Below are 25649 nucleotides of genomic sequence, written 5' to 3'. Positions count from 1 at the left end.
GAGTAACCTGTTAACTGGTTACTCGGTAGCATCACCCTTAGTTGTGTAGTGCTGGAAGCAGCAGTGGTAGGAGACAGGGCTGCCCTTGTGGGGTTGGAAGTAGCTGGGCTGGAGCAGCAGTCTCTCCTCCCCCATCTGCTCCTGTTTAATCAGCAGACTAAAATTAATGTTTAACCGGTTAACTAATTAAATGGGATTTTACATCCCTACCAAGATCTACCAGTAGATCCCGATTTACACCACTGATCTAAATCCATTAGAACTTTTCAAAATCTGTCCCACACAGCACAATTCCTAGCTTTAAATTATTGGTTGGGGATTTGTCTGAATAATCAATCACCAGCTTGTTGCAGAATACTCTAATGGTCAGCCCTAAACAGCACAGTCTAAGGCTTCTCTTTATAATATTTTCAAGTGACATGCATAAATATATCTTTTAAATAGCTTTCTAAAAGCATAGCAGTATTTAAAATCAGCAGTTTGAAAAGACAGATTTATTTTTTCACCATGCAAATAGTTGCCTCAGCTTTTTTTTGGATAGTCTCCCAGCAATATTGAGCCAGTGGTGTGAGATTTGCTCATATTGTACATGATGGTCAGATAAACTGCCAGCTGAGAGGAGTTAAGAGTAAATGGCTGCTGTAGATATTATAAAGACATGGTGGGATGTGGGTCAATTTTAATTCTTAAACTTGCTGATGTGATTTAAATTGGATGCAAAATCCTGGTTAGAAAGATAATCGGTTAAATATTTTGTTTAACTGGTTAACTGTGCTGGATTAAAGTTTTCTGCTACCTGCGGTGCAGCAAGTATGGGATGCAGGTAGGAAGCTACTCCAGCCATTCTGTGGGTTGCTCCCAGCGCCACATTTAGAAGCGGGTATTTCACGAATCGTGCAGTCAGTAGAATTTTATTGACTACATGATTATTCGGTAAGGGAATGTGCTCAGTCCCAGCTTGCACCAGGTCTGGGGCATACCCATGTTGTTAGGGTTGCCATATGGTTTAACCAAAAATATTGACACCCCCCCCCAAAAAAAAACCACTGTTGAGGAAAACGGGGGGGGGGGGGGGGGGGACAAAGTTGTTGAGCCAGAAAAAAAAAGGACCCCCACAGTTATTAAACAAAAAACAGTATGGCCCCTTTAAGGCCTTTGGGGTTTTTTTTGGCTGGTGGCCATCTTATTTTCTTACTCTGTGCAGGTTAGTGGGGAGGCTGAGGGGGGTGGGGCGGGTCTGGGAAGGCCCCCGGGGCTGGGCCCAGTTGCTGAGTGTTTGTAGGGTTGCCAGGTGTATGGTATTTTTGCCTCCTGGCAGGGGAAAAAAAATCAGAAAATACCGAACATTTTAGCTGTCCACTATTTTCTGATTTTTATTTTTTTTTGTACTGGACAGGAGGCGAAAATACCAGACTGTCCAGGTCAGTACTGGACACCTGGTAACCCTACTTGTTGTGGCTCTGCAATTCAAATGTAGTAAGAGCTGGGCTGCCAGCCCGCCTGGCTCTTACTACATTTAAACAGAGCCACAGTGGGAGTAAGTCCTGGACCCAGTGCAAGCTGGGACTGAGCTGGGCTTGCTCAGTCCCGGCTTGGGCCGAGTCCAGCAGCTTCTGTCCATGGGGGTCCCAGCGTCTGCGGCCGGAGCAACCTCTCCCTGTGGCAAGCCTAGGCCTGCTGTGGGCAGAAGCCGCTACATGGCAGCTTCCACTCCCTGATGGAGGCAGCAACATGGGGCAGCATGCGGCACCCCAGAGACAATGCTGGGATAACCAGCTTTTTAGCCAGCTACCCCCCAGCACCAGCTCCTGCTTCCCCTTCCCGCCCCTGAGGCAGTAAGGGGAGGAGGGAATGCAAGTAGTTGACTTGACCAACCGATAAGCCTAGGCTTATTGGTTAGTCAGTTACTCGACTACTCAGTTACATCTCTAGTCTGCTCTGGCCAGGCCAGGCTGAGCCCCGTGCCAGTTACCTCGGTAAGCATTCTTGTACAGTGCATGCTTAACATCGAACATTTAAATATCTTATGATAGGAATGGGCATTCATTCTCATTCTGTGGCATGCTCTGCCAATTCACCTTTCACAATTTTCCTACTCTCTATTTACAGTCTCTCATTTGCAGTACTGCTATCAAGGCCACCTAAGAAGTACTGGAGACACAGCTTTGTTTGATTTACCACGTTTTATAGTGAATAAAAGGAAAAAACCCTAGGTCTTAGCCAAAATACACATATTTTGCAAACCAACTTGGAACATGTTCACCACTAGAAAGAGAGATCCTTACAAAAAAAAGACACCCTTGACTGGCTTAATACTATAACAGATTAACTAACTGATCAAGATATTTCCATGAAATGCCACCTTCACACTGGTTCACTCATCGCCCATCAGCACTATGGGCTTGTCAGAGCACAACAGGATTACGCTGTTTTCCAGTCCTAGGTGCGGGGGAGTGGCAGAGCCTCTGAGAGGATTTTTGACTAGCACAATTTACAGCAGCTTTGAAACTGCTCTAACTCAGAATATACCTTTCAGCATCTAATAGGCAGTGCAGTAGAACCCCCTTTTTACTGATGGTCAGTTGTATGAATCATTGTTCCTCATGGGGAAAAGAAATAATATCATGTTCATTATGCTGAAGAACAAGTCAACTATCCTTCTTCACAGTCCAGTGTCCTTTTGTGCATTGGAAATTGCTCTCCAGTCATTTAAAGGACAAGAAAAATAGTGATGTGATGCACCGTGCCACAGCTCTTGAGATGTCCAGTTTTATTAAGTCCTCTGTTAGTTCCTAAAACTGGGGTTCTCACCATCTGTGTGCTGATTTGACTAAAGGACAAAAAGGGGGGTTAAGGTATATCTACACTGCCACCCTAGTTCAAACTAGGGTGGCTAATGTAGGCATTCAAAGTTGCAAATGAAGCCCGGGATTTAAATATCCCGGGCTTCATTTGCATCTTGCCAGGCGCCGCCATTTTTAAATCCCCCTTAGTGCGGACTCTGTGCCCGCGGCTACACGTGGCATGGAGTCTGTAGTTCAAATTAGGCTCTCTAATTCGAACTACCGGTACTCCTTGTGGAACGAGTGTACCGGTAGTTCGAAATAGAGAGCCTAATTTGAACTACCTACTCCGTGCCGCGTGTAGCCGCGGGCACGGAGTCCGCACTAAGGGGGATTTAAAAATGGCGATGCCCGGCAAGATGCAAATGAAGCCCGGGATATTTAAATCCCGGGCTTCATTTGCAACTTCGAATGCCTACATTAGCCATCCTAGTTCGAACTAGGGTGGCAGTGTAGACATACCCTTAGTTATTTTTACTGATTTTTTTTTTTTGTAAACTACGTTTATCATGCTTTCAATTTAATGAGTTCTCATAATGATTTTTTATCTCCTAGCATCGTGAACTTCTGCAGATTTTCTCAGAAGGAAGTCTTCGCATTAAACATTGTCACTTACTGCAAAATAAATGATGTTTGAAATCCTGCATTTAATTTGCAAATAAAGTTTTCATCATTCACTAGTGCATTGTGTTCTAGTGGAGAGAACAGGTGAACAGAAGGCAGGTTTCCTGGGTTACATGGCCCCTGTCTTGTGTGACCTTGAACAAATCATTACCCACCAGAAATCTGAATTAATATCTGTGCTTTTAAATTACTCATTTGTAGTAGAAAAGCAAAATAGTAGTTATAATAATAAGGTTATGTTTACACAGCAGCGTTATTTTGGAATGACTGACGTTATTCTGAAATAACATAGTCTGTATCCACACAGCAAGCAGTTATTTCAACATAATGTCAAGCTGGAGGACTTATTACTCTGACTCCTGTAACCCACATTGTATGAGGAGTAAGGGAAGTCAGAGGAAGAGTGCTCTTTCTCGGACTTCCTGCTGGTTAGCCAGCGCCAAAATCCAAAATAAGCTACTTTGATTTAAGCTGGCCTGGGGAGCCAGAATACCTCAGGCCGGCCCTGCGTGGGTGTCACTGCTGCTCAGCACATATCAAAAGAATACCTAGTCTTAAAATTGTATATTCTGTTGCCACCCTGATGGGAGCCTCCCTTTTGTCAGGTACTGAACAAATCGATAGAAAGAAAGTACTTGCTTCATAGAGTCTACCGTCTTAAAAAAAAGTTTTACAATAAATATGAGTACTAAGAAAACATTTCAAGTGTCCAAGTGACTTTGGCTCCTTAATCCCATTTTGTCAAAAAATAATTTAGGCAGTGATACATAAGCTTCACATCTGAAATTTACAGATCAATTCCAAAATTAATATGAAATTGGTTGCTAAAATTGATCAGTAAAATATCTTAACAGAGGACAGTACCTTAATCAGGAAAACATTGCAAATGCAGCTTTAGAGAAGTACCCTACTTTTTTATGTGTCTGAGAGTTTCATACATTTCTGTAGTGCTGAGTAAGGGTAGGTTCATAGTAGTTTGTTTTATTTCATCCCCATAAATGGTCCCCAAGGCAAAAATCTCATGAAAAACACTAAAAAGTGCATGCATGCACGCATAGATAGACAGACGCACACGCACACACACGCACACGCTTAATAATTATTGAAATTCCTGGATAGTTTTAAACTTGCCATTATGGAGAGCTAGGAGTAATAGAAATGCTGTTCTAGGCTATTAACTTTGTGAGTGCAGAAGATATATATTCTGGGACTGGTTTTCAAATCTAGTTTCCTTAATTGTCCATGCAAAATGCCCTGGGAGCAAGAATAATAATAAAGTTTACAAAACCTTGTGCAATGGCTTTTGGTACTCTAACTCATCAGTGAAATTTTATTCTATATATATTGTATATGGTGAATGTCAGTTTGGTTTTCAACAATTTACTTAAAATTCATCTGGACTGTGGTTTTGTCTTGTTGAGATTAGCATTAAAGATCTGTTTTTTTTTTTGTAATTGTACGTGGTTACTGTACTTAACTCTACAATGCACTCTTTTCTTCAATCACAGTATTTATTTTGTCTATGAAATTTAAAAAAAAGACAGTGACTATTGTGATACTTATATGAATTTGCGGTTTTGCAGTTATGACTCCCATGCAGATACTCTGTTCAAACAGAAGCACTTTAAGAATCTTATACTGATGTAGTAGGCTGTTCTCATAAATTATGGTCAAAGATAGGAAAGATCGTGTAAAGGAAAATGTATTTTCATAACTAATGGATGTGTTGCTATAAAAACGATTTTGGTGAATAAAAGTAATTATTGAACATAACTTCAGTTACAAAATCTTTCAAAAAAGAGGTTTTGGGTGTGTTTATATCAGAATGCATCTGTAGCTCTGTTTCTCATACAAATACATTTCTCAATAAATTCAACTGAGAAAATCAGCACTCAAACCTCCAGTTTGCATAAAAACTTTTTATCTCTAGAAAAAGGATCTTTTTTACCTGAAAGAATGAGTGTGTTGTAATAGATTCTATAAACCAGTAAGAAATCCTCATACTTACTGTCCTTGCATCAGGAAGCAAAACTTTAAAAATTAATTGATTTGGTAAAAAAATCAACACTTGTTTGTCCATTCACCTTTAACTAGTAGTGCTAATAGTATAGTAAATTACGCCAATATAAATCTTTATATCAATAAGGATCTGGTTTCCCTTTGTTTGACTATAGAATTTTGAAACTGGACCATCCGAGGGAGTTAAATTAGACTACAAAATAAAGGCCAATGAATAGGCTAGGGAATGCACCATGATAGCTTTAGCTACTGTCATGTTGTCAGCTATATAAATTAAAGCTGTAGAATCCTATGTCATATCTGCTAGTTTCTGTGTTGCTAAACTAAGTAACTTACCATTCTGGGCTTCCTGAATAATTAATATAAGGATTTGGCTGCTCAGGAGTGCACATTTGGACTATAACTAGGAGACCTCTGGCAGACAAGAGAATACGTAACTTTACAGAAAATGATGGCCAGCAAGGAGCTGAGTTTTCTTTTCTTTAAAAGGCAAGATGGATATAGGTAGTTTGTTTCTTTATCAGGGTGATTGACAAGAATTACCTGGGAGGAATGGAGAAGGGCAGGATGCCTTTATATACAGGACTTTCTTCCTCAGTGGAGAAAGGAGGCCAGCTCTAAATGAGCCCATGACCTTCCAACAGTCATATGATAGCAATTAGTTTAAGATTAAGAAGCTGCATTAGTATAGGCAATACTGAGTTTCTTCATTGTTAAATCTGTAAGGTACTAATAAATCAGTCATTTTTGTGAGCTTTCCAGAATAGATTTTTTGTTAAATATATTAGGTCTCCCTAGTATTGCAGTGTGAATGTATAAGAAGGTTTGTTTTAAACTCTGGTGTTCTAAAACAGTAATTTTTAAACAGCCTTTTAATGTATGTATTTGCCTCAATAATTATGCTAAATGGCCAGTTAGGAAATAGACAATCTTATTTGTAAGCAGCAAGTCCAGGAAACAATCTGGGACCTGAAAGTCAAGATGTCTTTCCCTCTCACTCATACTACTGGTAATAAAAGCTATGTATGCCAAGCTCTTGCATACATACAATCCCATTGTCTTCATATATATGTCCTCAAATGAGAGCTGTGCAACTGTATTCCTTTCAACAGGTCTCCTCAGGCGCAAATGACTAAAACCAAACAGTTCTGTTGATGACATGAGAAAGATCATAATTCACTCAAGATATGTCTGCACTACAGAGTTTTTTTTGGAAAAGTGGTGTTTTTTTCTGAAAAAACTTCAATTACGTCCACACTGCAATCACGTTCTTTCAAAAAAAATCGAAAGAACTGAGGGGTTTTTCCGACATTGTTAAACCTCTTTTTATGAGGTAGAAGCTTTTTTCCGAAAGAGTTCTTACATGTGAGAGAGCATCCATTCAGTGTGGACACTGTTGAAAAAGCAGATTGCTTTTTCGATGTGCTTTCGCAGTGTGGACGCTTTCTTTTGGAAGAATTTTTTTGGGAAAATCTCTTCCGGAAAAGCTTCTTCCAAAAGAAGCCTGCAATCTGGACATAGCCTCACTGATTTACGTTAACAGGAGTAACATTTATGCTACTGAAGTAAGTAGAAGTGACCCCCAAATGCACACAGATGGAAGATCTGTTCTATAAAGTACCATATGAAGTCACTTCACAGAACAGTACAGGACTTAGAGCTTTTGAGACAGCTTTCAGTGGTACACATATGTCAGATTGTTGGAAAGTTGGAGAAAAGGCACGAGTATCAAATTGCTCTGGTTATTTATTTGTCTGTCCTGAGATATTGGAGGAGGATTATTCTATGTCTTTGTTTTGGGGGAGAGGTGGCGTTCGTGTAATCTACTGGTTAATATTTACATTAATATCTAGGCTTACCTAGTTGAAACTTGATTTATTAGGAATAGAAAATGCAGAGTACAACCCTTATTCAGGGTCCAAAGCAGGGACATGAGGGAAAAGAGATGGCAGTTAAACCATTTCTCAATTCTTACTGGTGCTCACATATTCACTTTACAGTGCACATGAATTGGAGTTACCATAATATGTCTACACTGTAGTCCGAGTTGTGATTGCAGCACATACTGGCATAACTTAACTAGCTTTGAGCTCATACCATAATAGAGGTGAGGCTGTGGCAATATAGACTATTGCAGGTGTATATACTCAAGTGGCTAACCTAGATCAAAGCTATCTTTCATATACATGATAAAGTAACTCCTCTGATTTCAGTGAAGTCATGCCCTCAGAAATTAAAGAGTGCATGGATAGAGAGATTGAATCAGTGCCCTCGAAGTGATCTTGAGGTAGATGTATGGGGCAGTGTGTGAAAGTTTCCCTTCTGCTTCCCATGTTGTACCTGTTTTTGTGGCTAGATATAGTTTTTGTCAGTGCCATATGCTTGATTGATTTCCTGAATGCTACATTACATGCCTGAGCTGTTCTTTCCCACAGCTGAAAATAAACTGATTAAAACTTAGAGCCATCTTCAAACATCCCACCCTCGAAGTAGTCTGAGGGTGAAACAGTATGTCTCTTACAATCTGAACTATGTTCTGATATTTTGTGGAATAGACCTAAGTTATTAAGATCTTAATATTCAATACCTTTTCAGTTTCATATGTGGTTACTGAGTTCCTTAATTGAATCTGTTGTTAAGTTTTAATATTATGGTGAAAGCTTTGTTATCTGGCACTCACGGGGAATGGGGTGTGTCGGATTATAAAGCTTATTGCTCTTCCCCTGCCTACTACCGGCAGATTCAGCTCCTGGCACCTTGAGGCAGGCTGAGGGTGAAGGAGATGCCTGCTGATGACATCAGCACTTTTTGAACTTTTTCTCACATAGACTAGATTTATACCATTTTCCACAATCTTATATTGGCAGGTAGGGAAAGAGCTTTAGGAAAAATCATTTGCCAGCCTCGAAGTGGCTTTTCTACAGCTTGGTCAGATCTTACTGGCTCCTTGTGCTGCCTTTTTTTTATATTTATTAAAGACAGTTGAAACTAGCAGGACTCCAGTTTTGTATAACTCAATTTCTTTACTATAAACTGAAAATACTGTGTATGCATAGAAGAGAAACAGAGACACTGAATACAGTATATTAAAAGCTTCTAAATAGTGGCCAAATTCTCAAGTTCATTGTAACAGAATTTCTATTAAAATGTCTTTATATTTGTCCCTATTTCTTTGTAAATAATAGACTTCCCTTATGTTGTGTCCCCAACTTAGCTACCTTCAACAAGGAGAGAAAAGCATGAATGGTAATTGGACAAAGTGGTTTCATGGGGACTTCTGGGATTATCAGGATGTCATTGTGGAACCGAGCCATGCTGTGATCTAGGTCAGAGCATTTTACTGACCTCTTTATGCCACAGCTATGCTATTTTTATATGGATATTTACCACATGAGAGATACTATGAGGCTCAGTGTTTAAACTAGGGATATAAAAATTCAACTAAAAAGGTAACCATGTAACCACTAAAATCCTAGCTTAAATAAGCTTTGTGCTGCAGAGCCCACAGCAAAGCTTCCCTGAAAGTGGGGCCATCAGTTCTCTGTGTGCTCTTTCTCCGGAGCAGCCCCTGCCTGAGGTAGGCCCTGCAGGGCTAGAGCAGCCCCCTGCCTGTGGCAGGCAGGGAGCTTCTCTAGCCCCTGCCAGTTAACCGGAACCAGTAAGCATTGCCGGTTAAGAGTGATGCTTACCAGTTAACCTTTCACATCCCTCATTTAAAGTGCATTGGGACCATCAAATGGTAGGTACAATGTATTTTATTCTTTCTTGTCCTCTTCGTCACCCACTTTCTTATCTGAGCATTTAACTGACACTTTTCTGAAGATCATTTCTCTTCCATTATGTGTATCATAAGATTATTTAGAAAGGTGCTATTGCTTCACTAGTACAAATTTTATTATTTCTGAGATAAAGATGAACTTGAGAAATTGATCATCTGCCCCCAAAGTCATTTAGACCAAAGCAATGATAAAGTCTTAAATGCCTAAACTTTCTGAACAAAAAGTAAACTCCCACATGTATCACCATGTGCTTTGTCTTAGCACACTCTAGACTGGAGATATAAAATCCTGTTTAATTAGTTAACTGATTAAACTTTGTTTAATCAGTTAAACAATTAAACAGGGGTAGGTGGGGACTGCTCCAGCCGGGCTGGAGTCTGATGAAGTGGGTCTTTGCCCACGAAAGTTTATGCTCCAATAAATCTGTTAGTTGATAAGGTGCCACAGGACTCCTCGTCGCACTGGCTGGGTAAGAAGTCACAAGAGCCGTTTTTTCTGTGCCACAACCAGTACCACTTCTTAAACAGATGAAAGGTTATGAAAACCAATCTCACCAAAACCGAACAGGTTCTTCTGATCCCAAAGGGCTGTCCTCTTTCCCAGGTCAATTTATACCTCAGATCTTACCTGAAAGAGCAAGTTCTGCTGATCCTTTAGAATCTAAAATCTATAGGTTTCTTAATAAAAGAAAGAACAAAAAGGTTGAGAATAAAATTGTTAAAGGAAACGGATTACTTACACCAATTCAAAAGTTCGTTAGGCAGGCTTGTAGCAGAGTTGGAATAATCTGATGTTTTATAAGGCTCTGGAATACATCCTTTCATAGGATAGGTCATCTGTCCTTCTGGGCACATTTCATAGCAAAGATACTCCTGAACTGATGAGCTGGAGTGAAGACAAAGGGTGGAATCTCCAGGTTCCTCTTTTTACATTTGCCTGTCTGGATGAGATTTCATTGTTCTCCTTGTGTGAAAGTCTGCCCAAGATGGAGTTTGTCACATGAGCAAGTTACCTGTCTATGCAGGACTCATTAGTAGTCATTGCGTACATGCTGGACTGCAAGTTCACAGCAAAATTCCTCAGATGTGGATTGACACCACTTATGTTCTATTGTCAGTCAAGTACTCCAATTCACTTGACTATCCACCCTTTCACAATACATGGTCGAAGCTTGTTATCTCCCAGAACCAGTATTAGGAATGCAAGTACATAGTCAATACTTTCTTATAACTTCAAATACAAAAATCATATATGCATAGTATAAACAGTATTGGCAAAGCAAAATCTTTTAATAGACACCTCACTTGTCCCACTTCGTACATAAGGATGTTATAGTGTAGTCAATTAACCAATAAGCAAAAGATTATTGGTTAATGCTATAAACTACATGCATTTCCCTTTCCCTCCTGTTCCCCCTCCGCCCAGTAAATTTTTTAGCAGGCTGGCCAGCAGCTCGGCTCTGTCCCAGCTTGCGCCGGGTCCAGGACCTACCCTTGCTGTGCCTCTGCATTTAAAGTGTATTAGGAGGCAGGCAGCCTGACTCAGTTCCAACTCTCTCCGGATGCAGAAGCTCAGACTCCACCTTAGAAAGGGGCTGCTCCCTCCCCGCACTGCTGTCTCCGATACAGGGGCAGCAGCATGGAGTGGCAGGGGTCTCTTCTGGAGTGGGACCAGAGCAAACTGGCTGCTGGCCTCATCCCTAGAGATTGTAGAATAGTTGGGTAACCAGTAAAAATTCATGATGTTAATCGACAGGGCTCGCCAAGCAACAGCGAGCCTCACTCGCCAGCTGCACGGTTTGGCACCCCGTGCATGCGTAGACAACGCTGCGCATGCACTGACCGTGCTGCGCAGTTGTGCTGGCTTGTAATCTACTCGCTATGAGCGAGTAGATTACAGTAATTGTTTAGCCCTGTTAATCAACTATTCAATTAACTTATATTTAACATTTTTAACATCCCTGAAACATACAACAGTGGGTGCAAGAAAGTTTTGCATGTTCTCATCAAAAATCCAATGATGTCACAAGCAATATTTGGATTTAGGCTTAGTGGCCAAATAAATATAGCCACTACCAGAGCAATCTACTGTCAGAGCTCAAAGTCTCAACTTGGTATTTTGTACCTTTTTTCCATGGTTTGAGAATGGATAAGTTTCTCAGACTACTTTATAGTTTCAAGTAAACTTATGTGCTAGAGAAATTAGCAAGCCACATTTCAACTACACATGAAATACCTCATTTAATAAAGTAATAATTAAGAAAAATGTGATTAGGGATGCAAGACTCTGAAGTTGAAAGGCTCCCCCAAAATGTGCATTTTTTTCTTTATTACATTCATTTACAGACATTCAGAGATCTCTCAAGACCGAATAATTCTCCTTCATTGTCTTTCTAAGGCATGCCTATTTGGTGGGGTAGCGCACCTTACAGCAGTGTGGAGACTAAAGCACCACAGTGCATTGTATGTTATCTGATCTGTTTAGAACTGGCTAGTGCACACTAAAATTCTCTGAGGAATGCTTCTGTCGATGTACCTGAGTCTAATTAGGCATTTACGTTGACTTAACAATGACAAGCAGGTCATACATTTTTTCACATCCGTGAGCAATGTGGCTAGGTCCAGCTACTTTTTAAGTGTAGACCAGGCCTGAAATAACATCTTCAAGTACAATGGTTGTGGTTTGTGGAACTTCAGTTTCTATGGTAAAACATCCTTGTTGCCTCCTTGTTCCAGAGCCTTTCTGACTATCTAAACTCAAGCATCTTCATGCACTTTACGTGGCTCTGCAATTTCTAATATAAATAATACATAATCAGACCTGAACTGGAGGAAGTAGCAAAGTGACTCAGAGAGATTAGGAAAAGTAGGCTTGAAGAGATTTTTGTCCCATTAAATCTTACATACAGGAAGAGAAAAAAAGCACACACATTGTAATAAGCAAGTTTAGTTTATCTTTGTATTATCCCAAGAGTATCAAATAATTAAACAATACAACTGCTGGAGAGGATGTGGATTCATAGTTAGGAGGGACTCAGGTGGGGTCCACTCTAGGAGATCAGGAACTAGTAGGATCAACATTCTTCTGGCAGTTCTTGAACAACAAATCAGAATTCCATAAAATGCAAACTTCTTAGTAAACACTACGTGCTGCTGTGTCCTGGCTGGGGTTTTAATGTGATCACACATTATTTCTTTGAGAAGTCCACTAAAGGTTTAACGTATTGAAGGAAATAGAATTTCAGCATGTTTATTTTATTGAGTCAAGTTAATATTGTATTGTTCCAAAATATGTCATGGCTTAGCTCCATTTCAATCATTATAGAGGAAACCATAGGGGAAATGATCCAGTAATTCAAGATTATTTAAACTAGAAGCATTCAGTATTGAATTAGATTTATTCTGGAGAAAGGTAATGTAGCTTTAAACTTTTGTTAATGTTTAATGTTCTGTAGCATTCTTCACAGAAGTATGAGAGCATCAGCACATTAGTGATCCAGTCAGTGTAGTTTTGTTTGATTATAAAGCTTACTGCAGCATTCATTTGAATGCAGTCTGATGAGCTGATTGATGAATTATACCATCATATATTTATAATGATACAGTTTATTTCAGATGACCAGTTGCAGTCATTCTCAAAAACGTTATTTGAAAAGAAGGAAAAAGGCTTTTTTGATTCATAGAGAAGTGCAGTAGTAGACAGTTAAGGCTGTCTAAAATATTCTGTTGCTTATTTTGCATGATAAGTTTGCACTGCTTTGATTCATTTTTGGTTTTAGCAGCCTTTCAGCATAAGGTTTTTTTAAGTGTCGGCCCTTTAACTTATAATGTTGTGATCTGTATGCCTGAGTTAAGAGGGGAAAGTCTGACATATAGGATTTAAGCTACTGATGAAGTCAAAAACAAAAAATAAGGCAGGTAAAATGATAAAATAAGGTTTTAAATCAGATTGCCAATCATCCAGGTTTTGCCTAGAGTCTCCTAGAATCAGCATCAATTTCATGATGAGGACTGAAAGTAAGCCAAGAGAATTTATGAAGATATTTTAAGAAAATGACATTGTCATTTGGGGAGGAGGGGGAGTGTCCTGGAATAGTTTCCGTCAGATTTAGCATTTTTATTTCAGAATTTCTTTTGTCTTTACATGAAATAACATAAAAATAATTAAAAATGAACAAAACCCACAAATTCCCAAATAGGGTGTCAACATATAGACACCTACACAATTAAACGATAAATCTGGGTTTATTGGTTAATCCTGTCAATTATACAGGCTTGCTGCAGACAGAGACTATTGTTCATGGGGGTCCAAGCTCCCTGTGGACAGGGGCTACTGCTATCCTGCACTGTTGTCTCACAGTTCCCCTCGCGGGCTGGCTCCCATCTGCGCTCCTATTTTTAGTGGTGAGCCCAAAAAAACAGGATCTATTGATTAATTATGTGTATATTTAATATTTTGCACTTTTATCTGGAATGCATATTTTGATAAGACTAGTAACCCATTTAGTAGTCAGGAAAATATAGAAGCTGCTCCTTTGTAACAGCAGTTGATTTTCATAGGATAAATCAAGGGGAAAACTACAATAAAAACTGTTGATCAATATTCCTAGCAGAAATGACATTTTTTATGGATGTTACAATGTTATAGAATAAGGGCAGAAGAGAGGTTATAAAAGGAAAGAAAAATAGTGAGATTTGTCAAGACTGGTAAACTTAGCAATAGGCTTACGAGTTCAACTGGTTGAGCGTTTGTCTGTTGCATTATGATCCTTCCACCATGCCTGCTTTGTTTTTTATGCCAAATGTATTGTATCCTAATTTACAAATTTCTTATACGTTCTTTTAAAAGTGTAGTTTACTTGATTTTTTTCTCAAACTACAAGCTCAGGCAACTCGCACAGCAGTTGGCATTTTGGATCAGTGAAGCCACAGATTCAGCTATCTAAATCAACCCATTTCGTCATTCGTAGCCCTGTTTCCACATGCCTGGGTCCCCAGGCTTCAAATGCTGCGACTCCTGTCATGAGGCCATGCCAGCCTCGGTTGGCAATACCTCTGGTATAAAGTGCCTCGGCCAAGCCCATATGACGCAGTAGTGTTTGCACTGCTCAAACCTGCCTGCTAGAGCATGGCAAGACTATGCCAATAGACTGAAGACTTACCTGTATGAAAAGTCACTTCAGCCTTCATGAGATGACTTGCCACACAGGAGCAAGGAAGCAGACAGAGGTTTGAACAAAAGTTTCCCTCCACCTCATCTGAGAAGGCAAAAACGAAAACCCTGGTTTCTCCGGTGAAATCGCCTGGCACCTCTGGCACGGCACCACCTAAACATTCGGTGCCGCACAAGAGAGCTCATTCTGAGACCAGGCAGGAGTCAGCAACACCGGCATGACTGCTTTCCTCCGTGCTAAGTAGGCGTCACAAGTTGGTGCCAAAGACAACACAAGAGACAGCACTGAATGCAGCTGTCATGATTATGAGGATTAGGCAGCAGCTTGGGGATTAAGGGGTTAACTACACCTAGCCAGGTGGAGTGACCAGTAGGAATGTAGGTGGGACATTCAAACTGGGACAAAGAAATTTGGGTTTTTTCCTCTCTCCTTTATGTCTCTCTGGGTGTGTTCTCTGCAGCTACAGAGAGGGACAAGCATGTCTCTCTCTGTCTCCAAGACACCATTCCTCATTTTCTGTAAGTAGGGTAAAGTTTAGGTAGTTTCGTTAGGCTTTATTGTTTTAAGGGTTGGGTATGGGATCTGATATCTGGCACTGTTTAAAAGATGTTTTGGCTTTTCTTTGTAACTAAGTTCTAGGCCCATGGAGTTTCTCCATGAGTATATTTTGTTACCTTCCTATCTAGTCATTATGCCTGCACAGGAATATTGTTGTAATAATACAAGTTCTTTCTTTTCTTTTTATTAACGTGGCATTGGTTACTTGTGTGTCCTGATTTTTATTTTAGGGGTGAGATTTCCTAAATGATCTTTCCCCTGATTTCTTTATCAACATTTGGGTGGTGGCAGCAGAAGTTTTATTCCCAAGATCTAGGTTTTTAAGATTTTTGGGGAAGTTTTATACCAAAGCCTGGTAGATAAGGCTTTGGGGTACACTTACTGGCCCCCACTTCTGCATTTATCATGCCAGAGTGGGGAAGGAGCCATGACAGCAGCACCTAAGAACCCCAACACTGACATGCCTCCACCTTGGATGTTGTCTTCTACTCCATCACTGGCACCATCGGCATCAGCTATGGTACAGCCCGGCTTGGCATCATCACATGACTGCACCAGGCTCCTTATGCCATTGTTAACCCAGGCTTCATTGGCATTGCCATCATCATCATCGGTGTGTTCCATACATTCACCCAGGTCACCGGCTCCATCGATCTCCCTAGGTGAGGCTGGCAGCGGCCAACACAGCTGCTTCTTGTCTCAACATTTCAGCCCCACTCAACGATAGCCACTGTGGTAGCCCCACTCGACCAGATCATCACAGATTCCCCTGCGCAGGCAGACCTTGGAGACAGTGCTGGGGGGAACTGGCTTTTAAGAGGCAGCAAGGAAGAATGGGAAGTGAGTAGTCGATACTCCGGTTGACTACTCGCTTACATCCCTACCAAAAACAGCGTTTTTCTTTTCCACGGTGAAGTTTCAAAGCTGTATTAAGTCAGTGTTCATCTGTAAACTTTTGAAAGAATGGCCATAATATTTTGTTGAGAGTTAGAAACATTTCAGAGTTATTGACAACCTTCATTCCCAAAGTGTCTACAGCACTTATTTTAAAAGGATGTTTAAAGTTGTTTAATTTTCACCCTTATGTTATAAAATAAATCTTCTCCAGTCATTTTTTCTACTCTTACGGCATCACCTAAAGTACTATTTGTGTTTAATCAGGATTTCTTTTGAGCTATTGATCAATCCCATAATAGGAACTCATGAATATGGGTATTTTAAAAATGAAATTGAAGATTGAAATGCCTCATCATTTTTGGTCATATACTGTAGTGTTTGCTTTTTAAAATAATTTAAGTATTTGTGCTGCATAGAGTGGACAGAAGACTATGAATATAATACTTTTTAACAATGTTGTACAAGTTCCAAAAAAGCGAGGGCATCGTTTCTCTTAGTATTTTAAAATATCAATATCATTTACATAGCAAGTTTTCACACTTGCAAGGGTCTTTCTGACAATGTTTAAAACCTTCCCTGTGGGTTTTTTTATTTTTCTAATAAATTCTTTAAGTTTGGAGCTTTTAAAAATCTTTTTTTCATCCTTTCATCTGTAGAATTAAAAATTATGCATGGCTTCATTCAGTGTTTGCTGCCTTTGAAAATTGAGGCCTCCTTCAGAAAATGAAACCAGACACACCTACTTTCTTTCTTACCTTTGCTGAGGCAAAATGAATAGTCACTCGGAGGTGATTGTGTAGCTAATCATGTTGTGATTCTGCTTTTTATTTTTACAGGTTTTTATGAACAATATAATAGTTCACAAAGTTGGTATTTTGAAATATCATAATTGGCATCTGAATTAGCACCCATTGAAAGTCTCACCCTGTTCTTTTCTCAGATCTATTGTTTCAGGCAGACATCACTGCACTAATCAAATATGGGCTGGTTTTCAAGGTTTTCTTTGCTACCATAACTGCTAAAGATTAATTAAAAAGAAAGAGAATGTGTGTGTGAGAGAGAGAGAGAGTGTTGAGACTGAAGTATAGTGGATTCCCAGTGACAGTAAATAGTCCTTTGTACCTTCCATACACTGGAACACTTTTTTAAAAAATGCATGAGGGTGAATTATATAAAAATGCCTCCATTCTGGATACTGTACACTAAGATACATGTTACTGATTTCAGTCATCTAAAAACAAAAACCAAAACTCCAAACAGGTTTCTGGACTCTTGGTGAACTTGGCTGCTCTGCTCATGCCTGTGTGAAGAATAGGGTTATCTGGCATGTCTCAATTTCTTTTCTCAACATTGATACGAGACTTCATTGCTGAAGTTTAGTTTAGAAATATCACTATATCTCGGGCCTGATCTACGGTAGAAACTTTGATCTGTTTGATCAGTCAAGGGTGTGAAAAATCCACATCTGAGAGCAGCATAGTTGAGCTTCTCTAAGTACTTGTGTAGACCGTAGCAGATCGGTGTAAGAATTCTTCCATCACCTAGCTACTGCCTCTTGGGGAGGTGGATTACGTACGCTGGTAGGAAAATCCCTCTCGTTGATATAGTCAGTTTCTACACTGTAGTGTTTTCAGTGTAGACAGGCCCTCAATTATACTTTATCACTGCTGCTGCTTCATTAAGCAAAAGTCAAAACTGCAAATACATGGCATATAAATCACCACGCACCACAGTGTTTTCTGTCATTGTACTATATTTCTGTGGCATGTTTTTAACATGCTTTTCTCTCCCTCCTTCCCCAGGAGTGATAGAGCTGTGGAAGGTTGTACAAGCATCTTCACCGGGCCAGGGTGCAGACAAAACTCACTGACTTTATCACCATATTTTCATTAACAACCTCACTAAATTGGATTCTGTTCCATCTAGTATTCATGAAGCTACAGGGTCTACCAATCACAGATTTTAGCACCTTCTCCTGTGTTAGAGTTTATTTGAGGCTGCATTGAACAGATAAGAGAGGGATAGTATAGCTTGACCGTTTACTCTCTTCCAGTTCCCTCAGGATTTACAGGGGTTTGAGTTGCTTTGATGTTTAAACCTTGTGCATTTACCAGTATACTCTTTAGAGAATGACGTATCTCCATTAGTTGATTAAATGGTTATTCAACTGTCTGTGCATCTGTATCCAGTACGTAAAGGACTTAAGCAGCTTTTCAATTTCTAATCCATCCCAAATAATTTATCTTTCAGTAAGGTTTTTTTGTGTTGAGAGCAACATGGGGATCTATAATGTTACATAATTCCAAAAGGGCTGTATGATGTAGAGTTTGGGACAAATACTAATTTGCAGTGGCAGAGTAAAATAAATTGGGGCTGTGTGGCACTGTACATGGTCAGTTGTGTTTTGATGGATTATAAATTATTACTTGGGCCAATTTATAGACAGGCACAAACTTAATTTATAGACAGGCTCCTTTGTTTTCAGTTTAACCTGATTTTTACTGAAAATTTGCTAGGTTTTACAAAGTTGGTTTTTTTTTCAGATTTTCATCCTATTTTAGTATTCTTCAACTATATTGTACTGATGCCTATTGATATAAGGTTACACACAATAAATAAACAGGCATGCATACAAACTGTGACATATCTGCACATCTGAACTTACTGATGGCTCTCACATCCACCATATACACATTTCAAGGTGTTCGAAGATAGTGTTTTAAAGATTTTATTGACTAAAATGGGAAGACAACACAAATCTGTATCAGAATATGTTTCAGAACACTAGGAAATATTTGAAAGTTTAAAAAAAGCAGAGGAGAAAAGGATGAAGTTGAGTGCATGCTCTGCAAACAGTCTGGCCCAGTTATTAAATGTAAATATTTATCGACTAATAGTTCTAAGTCTACAACAATAAATTTTTTAACCAAATGAAGTTGTATTTGTGGGTTAGAGAGATACTGTTTTCTTGGTAAGTTGTCTTAAGTTGTTTTTTTAGTTCTGCAGCAGATGACGTTGATGAACAGAATTCAAAGTATTAATCTACTGAATACTTTCTCCCCATTCTTTCCATCTACTAAAATAAATGTTGATATTTACCCAGAAATTTTGCACCAATTTTTTTTTCTGGTGATAATAAATACTGATAAATTCATGGAAAACTAAATAAAATAAAACTGAAAACTATTTATAGAATAGTTTTAGTTTTTCTCTACCCCCTAACCTCTTCTGATATAGCAAAATAATTTAGCGCTCAAGCATTACCTCAACATAGCAGAAAGATAAACAGCTTCATGCTGATGCAAAAAGACACCAGGGTGAATTAGTGAATTACAAAGGGTTAAAAATATAGTTGACAGTTGAATTATGTTGTAATAGCCACAGATCATTTAAAGGAATGAAGACATTTTTTGTGTAATCAAGAAGTTATTCCTATAGTTAAACTACTTCCTACCAAAGCATTCTGTGTCAAACCATCACAGAATGAAATGTCTTTTAAAAAGCAAAATTTTATAAGTAATTTGCAACAGATTTAAAACTAATACAAGGGCATACAACTTACACAATACATAATTAACCTGTGGGGCTTGTTACTTTAACTTATTAAAGAGCTTAGTTTAAAAAAAGGTTAAGATGCGTATGTGAATATATGGATAATTACAGAACCCACATTTATGCTAGATAAAGTATTTTATTAAAGGATATAAACCATTATATTCAAGGCCTAAAACAGAGGTGGGGAGGAGGGGAAAGCAGCCGGACAGGTTTAGTCCCTGCCAGGCCATCACCACTATGTTTACTTGTGCCTTAGCAGGTATTGGATGATCGCAGCTCTTATTGGCTGCGGACCAGAATGCTGCTCCCTGCCACTTGCGTTGGCTGTGAACAGCAATTTGTGGCCAGCAAGAGCTATGATTGTCCAATACCTGCACACACAGGTGAACACAGAATGGGGGACTGCCAGGGATTAACCTTGTTGACTGGATCCAGCTTGCAGGCCAGAATTTGCCCGCCTTGGCCTAAATGGACCCCTGACTGACAAATCAGAAAGAAATTTCCTCTGTGTGAATAATATTCCATATTGTCCTGTAGGAGTTTCTTAGACTTTTCTCCCAAGTATCTGGTATAACCGACAGTTGAAGATAGAATACTGGACAAAGTGAATCATAGGTTGATTGAGTGTAGCATTTTATGCTTGATTAGAGATTTTGGCTGAAGTTCCATTCATTTTATTCTCCTGCAAGTTACACTGCTGTATTTTCATCTTCTAGCACCATAAACTGATACTTTTCATTCGGGCTACACATTTTCTTTTAACATTTTTATGACCATAATGGTTTAAATTTTAAGATTATCGTGCATTTTATGGTAACTCTGGGAAGCTGTTTTACATAAAGTTGGGATCACAGAAATTGCTAAAATGCTAGGTAAAAAAGAAGCTGTGCCACGTGCCTCTTTCTCCAAAATAGATACAGTAGAGGGAATGTATGATTTCATAGAAGATAAGTTCAAGGGATTTTTGGGGGAAAGTTCTATGGTCTGTGCTGTACATATGCACATAGTGGTCCCTTCTGGTCTGGGAATGCATGAAAACTGCTTGACATACATAGGCTTGCCAATGAAGGTGGTTGTCCTAGAACTCCCAGCCACTTCCATTGCCACTATTACAGCGGCCAGAGACCCAGACCCTTTAAACTGCTTCTGAAGTACTGGAGTGCCATGCGGCATTCTCCAGACAACACTGAGAGCTGCTTGCGGGAGGTGTGATGCTGTCTGGCAGTGCTGAGGACTGCCAAGCCCCCAGCCCTGCCCCTTCTGCCCAAGGCCTCGCCTCTTTCGGGGACACAGACAAGGTCCTCCTCCACATTGCCAGGGACCTAGGTCCTGCTGGTTGTATATAAATAGCAAGGACTGTGAATAAAGAGCAGATCACTCAGTTTTATTTAATTAAAAGCTATTTCTGCTTATTCATGGCACTGGGAAATCATAATCTGGAAAGACAGGTAAAATATTGAGAAATAAGTATTGGCATATTGGTTTCTATAATGGTAATATTATTTATGGTGCTACAAACGTCTAAATATTTTAGAAAGTCTGTCTTAGAATAATTTAGGGGAAACATTACCATTGAACTTCTCAGATAAAACACTGTTAATTTTCTCTTACAGATGGTGTTAGCTTCCAAATTCTAAAATATAGGAAAGGAGAAAGCAAATCCAGTTACAGTAAGTATGCAAATTTCATGATCAGTTTCTGGGTTTTGTATTATCTCTTGATTTAGCTTCAGTGAAGTTATTGATGCCTTATTAGAGATGAGAAAATGATTCCTAATTGTACATTGTGCTTTTAAACAGACCTGGAATCAGGTGGTAACTAGAGTCATAGACTCATAGAATACTAGGACTGGAAGGGCCCTCGGGAGATCATCAAGTCCAGTCTCCTGCTATCAAGTTTAATTATTAAATTATAAAGATTGTGAATATAATAGTGTATTCTGTGTCAGTTTATAGAGAACAACATTTATAAATATTCAGAGAATTGCGTTTAAACTTACAAATACACATAAGGAAAACTAGCTATTTTTATTATTGTGAGTGGTAGAATATTTGAGCCACCTGCTGATTGACATCTAATGAATGTGTTTTGACTATGTTCATAACAGTTTTATAGAACTGGAACAAGTATCTCTCTCTTTTTATGCCACAAGGCTATGTCTACATTGGCCCCTATTCCATAATAGGGATGCAAATGTAGCACTTGGGAATAGGCAAATCCGTGGGGGATTTAAATATCCCCTGCGGCATTTGCATTAACATGGCTGCTGCTTTTTTCCGGCTTGTAGATAAGCCAGAGAAAAGTGCCAGTCTGGACGCGATCCTCCGGAAAATAAGCTTCCTTTCAAGTAGGAATAAGAGATCTTCCGGAAAAGAGCTTATTTTCCGGAGGATCGCGTCCAGACTGGCGCTTTTCTCCGGCTTATCTACAAGCCGGAAAAAAGCGGCAGCCATGTTAATGCAAAAGCCGCGGGGGATATTTAAATCCCCCGCAGATTTGCCTATTCCCAAGTGCTACATTTGCATCCCTATTACGGAATAGGGGCCAATGTAGACACAGCCCAAGAGTATTTTTCATTTTTTAAAATCTCAAATTCGTTGAATGTTGCCTACTTTCTAAACCAGTAGGGAGAGAAGTGAGTGAGATCTAGTAGTATTTTATATTGTACTTTAAACTGAAACTGTCAACTGCAAATCTCAGGTTTAGTTGACACTAGGGCTTTGGGTTACTTTAATGTGAAGCGTCACACAGAGAGTGAGTTTGCGTGGGTCTAGCCATTGAATTACCAATTTTTGGTTTTATCTGATATTTTACAATTTATAGTACTGGAGAGATGCAAAATCCCATTTATACTATGTTTAACCAGTTAATGGGCCCAGCACAGCATGGTAAACCTGGTTGACTTGGAACAGCCCCCCCATCTGTAGCATGCCGCAGTGGGTCCAGCTGGGCTGGAGCAGCCCTCCACCTGTAGTGCACCGTAAGTAGGGGGCTGCTCTCGCCAAGCTTGGCACCTTCTTACCAACTACCCTAGTAAGCATGCTGGTAAGCCATGCTTACCAGTTAACCCTTTACATCTCTATTAACAGCACTATACATAATTTGTAGCTAAGGAACAAGAAATGCTGCATCTTAAATATTGTATTGATTTATTTTTAAATCACTATAGTCATAGCATGAGTAATTTCTCTATGGAGGTTGTTCGTTAAAATTGATTTTATATTTTATATGTTGTCTCTCTGTTAAGTAGAAAATGCTAATTGGAGCTATTCTGGGAGATTTATTTTCCAGCATGACTTAATGTTATTTTCTTAAAATATCCCATTAAAATCTCCAGGCTTGATTTCAATAATCAGCATGAGATCCATGCCAAATCTATGAGACTACAGGCCAATCCTGGGGTGGGGGAGAGAGGTTGGCCACCCTGCTTTTCAGGGCAAACTGTCCAAGGCCGACTTTAGGAAGTGCAGGGCCCAATTTCGACAGTGCCCCCACGGCAATTTTGGTTGAGCAAAAAAAAAAAAAAAAAAAAAAAAATCCACTGCACACAAAATACCTCAAAAAAAAACAACGCACACAAAAAAATCCCCAGTTACCTCCCCTGCAAAGCCCCGGAGGTAGCTCACTCACACACACACCCGGGCATCTTGCACAAGAGCTACACTCTTTTCTAAAAGGTGTAAGCTCTCTTGCGCAAGAGGGCAGTGTGGATGCTAAAATGGCAGTCGGAACTTTCTTGCGCAAGACAGCGTCCACACTGCTTTTGCGCAAAAGCACAGCTCGCACTTAGCAGTGTGGACGTGTTCTTGTGTAAGACTTCTTGCACAAGAACCCTTGCGCAAGATGTTCTTGCGCAAGAAGCCGCTAGTGTAGACATAGCCTAAGAGTTTCCTCCCATGAGCAGAATGAATTGTGTTGTGCACCAGTACTGAGTTCATGTGGCTTGTTTTGATGTGCCACTGTGGCACCCAAGTTATTTATAAATATTTTATAAACCTTTACCTTTTCTCTTTGCTGCCATATCTCCTCCATCAGCTCCCCAGTGCCTGCTGCCCCCCAACTCCTCATCCTCCTCTGCTCTCCTGACTCCTGCCCTTCTCACTGCACTCAGCCTTCCTGAGACCTGCCCCCTCCACCAGCCCTTCTCTCCCCCCTGTTCCCACTCCTCCAGTAGCCCCACTCTGATCATGTGAGCTACCCCTCCTCATCCCCTCTAACATCTCCCTTTACACACCTGCCCTGCCTCTCTCCTCTGGTGCTGGTCCCTCCCTGCAGGTGTCTGCCCTTCTGCTTCACCTCCAGAATCCTCTGGCACCTGCACCTTCCCTTAGCCCTGCACCCTCCTGGTGCCTCCCCCTTCCCTCACTGCCCCTGTCCCCTTTACCCACTTTTTCCCTGATGCCCACCCCCTCACCACTGTCTGTCCCCATTCTCCTCATGCCCCTCTGTGCCCTCACACATGATTTGCTCCATCTCCACCTTTCTCATGCCCACCCCTTCTTTCAAGCCTTCTCCCAGCACCTCCCCCTCCCCGCTCTAGACCCCAGTGCCCTTATCCTCTCCTGTCCCCCCTTCCACTGACACCTCCCCTCCTGCCCTTTTCCTCATTGTCTGCACTTAGCCCCCTGGCATTTGTCTCTCGTCCACCCTGTCTCTTGGTGCCTTCCCCTTTCTTCCCCCTTCCCCTCTCCCCTTCCTCCCCCTCCCCCTCCCCTTCCTCATCTTACCTTCTGCCTTCCACTTTGCGGGGCCGGGGCTGGGGCCAGAGTCTGTGCTCGGGCCCCGGACTTCGAACCCGGAGCTAGGCTGAGTGGTGCAACGCGGTGCCAAGCAGTTTTAAAGTCCCGGGCTGTGACATCACGTCACACCTGGGTGTATCCCACTCATATAGGTAAGCATCTCCCACTCACATAGGTAACTATCCCACAGGGATGGGCTGGGATCAAGGGGAGACGATGTGGGGCCAGGGTGGGAGGATGCGCAGAGGGGCTGGGGCCCACTCCAGGCAGGGCCGGGGGAGAGACCCAGCTCCACATATTGGTGGAGCAGGGTCCCCAGCTCTGAATATTAGAACATGGGCACCACGAGCCCATGTAACTCGCCGCCCATGCTTCCGGGTTCAGGGCATGGGGCCCCTTTAGGCGTGGGGTCCGATTCGAGGGAATCGGCCTAAGGCCAGCCCTGAAACTGTGTGTAATTAAAAACGTAGATTACACTGAGTAACTAGTACAGTGATGGCAACCTGTAGCCCATGGGCCATATGTGACACATTGGGGTTCTGTGTGTGGCCCAGAAGATATTTTTGTTTGCTGTTCCCCAAACAGGGTTGCCAGATTCCATTGGTTTCCATCCGCGTAATTTTTTTCCCTACTGGCATTGTCAACATTAGGGATATGAACGACTAGTCACTCTCCCCCTCCCCCCTTTTGTGGCCTCAATCAGAAAGAGGCAACATGGGGGTGGGCAAAAGAGGGCACTTCAAAGAAGCAGCACTGCTTGGAGCCTGGGGCCAGACCTCGGGCTCCATATGATGCTGCTGCTTTGAAATGCCATGTATAGCCCAGGCCAGCTGAGGTGTCCCCTGACTACACATGGCATTTCAAAGTGGCAGTACTGCGTGGAGCCCGGGATCAGCTGGAGACTCACCCACTTACCCCAGGCTCCATGTGGCACTGCCGCTTTTAAATGCCGTGGGGAGCCCGGTGTCGGGGGAACCCCGATGTCTCAGTTGGGGACCACATCAGTGAGGGTTGGGCTTTTTTGGAGGGTTTGTTTTTGGTTTTGCTACCAACTTGTGTGGTCCCCAACTGATTTTTCTGTGGGTCAATAGCCTCCAACCCAAAAAATGTTCTCCACCCCTGCCATAAAGAAAACGTTGAAACCTTTTATGTTGGACATAAATTAATTTTTACTTTATTTAAAATGAAGTTTGATAAACTAACATGAGAAAGTTGAAGTGCTTAGTCTATTTAATAATTGAAATTAACACTTCCTTTCTTACGTGTTAAATTAAACCCTTCTTCCTAGTTGCAGTGCTAGCAAAATGGCTCAGGCGTAAATATGTAATTAATGGCAAGTTTCTATTAGCAGCTGGTGATCCACAGAAAGGTTTGAATTGTGATAGATGGGCAGTGAGCCACTGTGTTAGGGGGAAGGGGAGAGCGCTGTGTTGTGGGGGGATGGGCGGGCAGGAGGGACTGA

General features: G+C 40.9%; 1 protein-coding gene across 16 annotated transcripts in view; it reads left to right on the top strand.

Moving 5' to 3' along the window:
• The window catches only part of SGMS1 (sphingomyelin synthase 1), a 216020-nt gene that overhangs the window by 132951 nt on the left and 57420 nt on the right, over positions 1-25649 (top strand). For all 16 annotated transcript variants that reach the window (XM_075935077.1, XM_075935069.1, XM_075935074.1 and 13 more), the window contains one exon: positions 21062-21118. The gene's annotated coding sequence lies outside the window, so the exon portion shown is untranslated. The remainder of the gene's footprint in view (positions 1-21061; positions 21119-25649) is intronic.

This window comes from Pelodiscus sinensis, chromosome 8 (genome assembly GCF_049634645.1).
Source record: "Pelodiscus sinensis isolate JC-2024 chromosome 8, ASM4963464v1, whole genome shotgun sequence".
Taxonomy (NCBI): domain Eukaryota; kingdom Metazoa; phylum Chordata; order Testudines; family Trionychidae; genus Pelodiscus; species Pelodiscus sinensis.
Note: the sequence above shows the minus strand (reverse complement) of the source record. Positions and strands in the feature narration are given on the sequence as shown.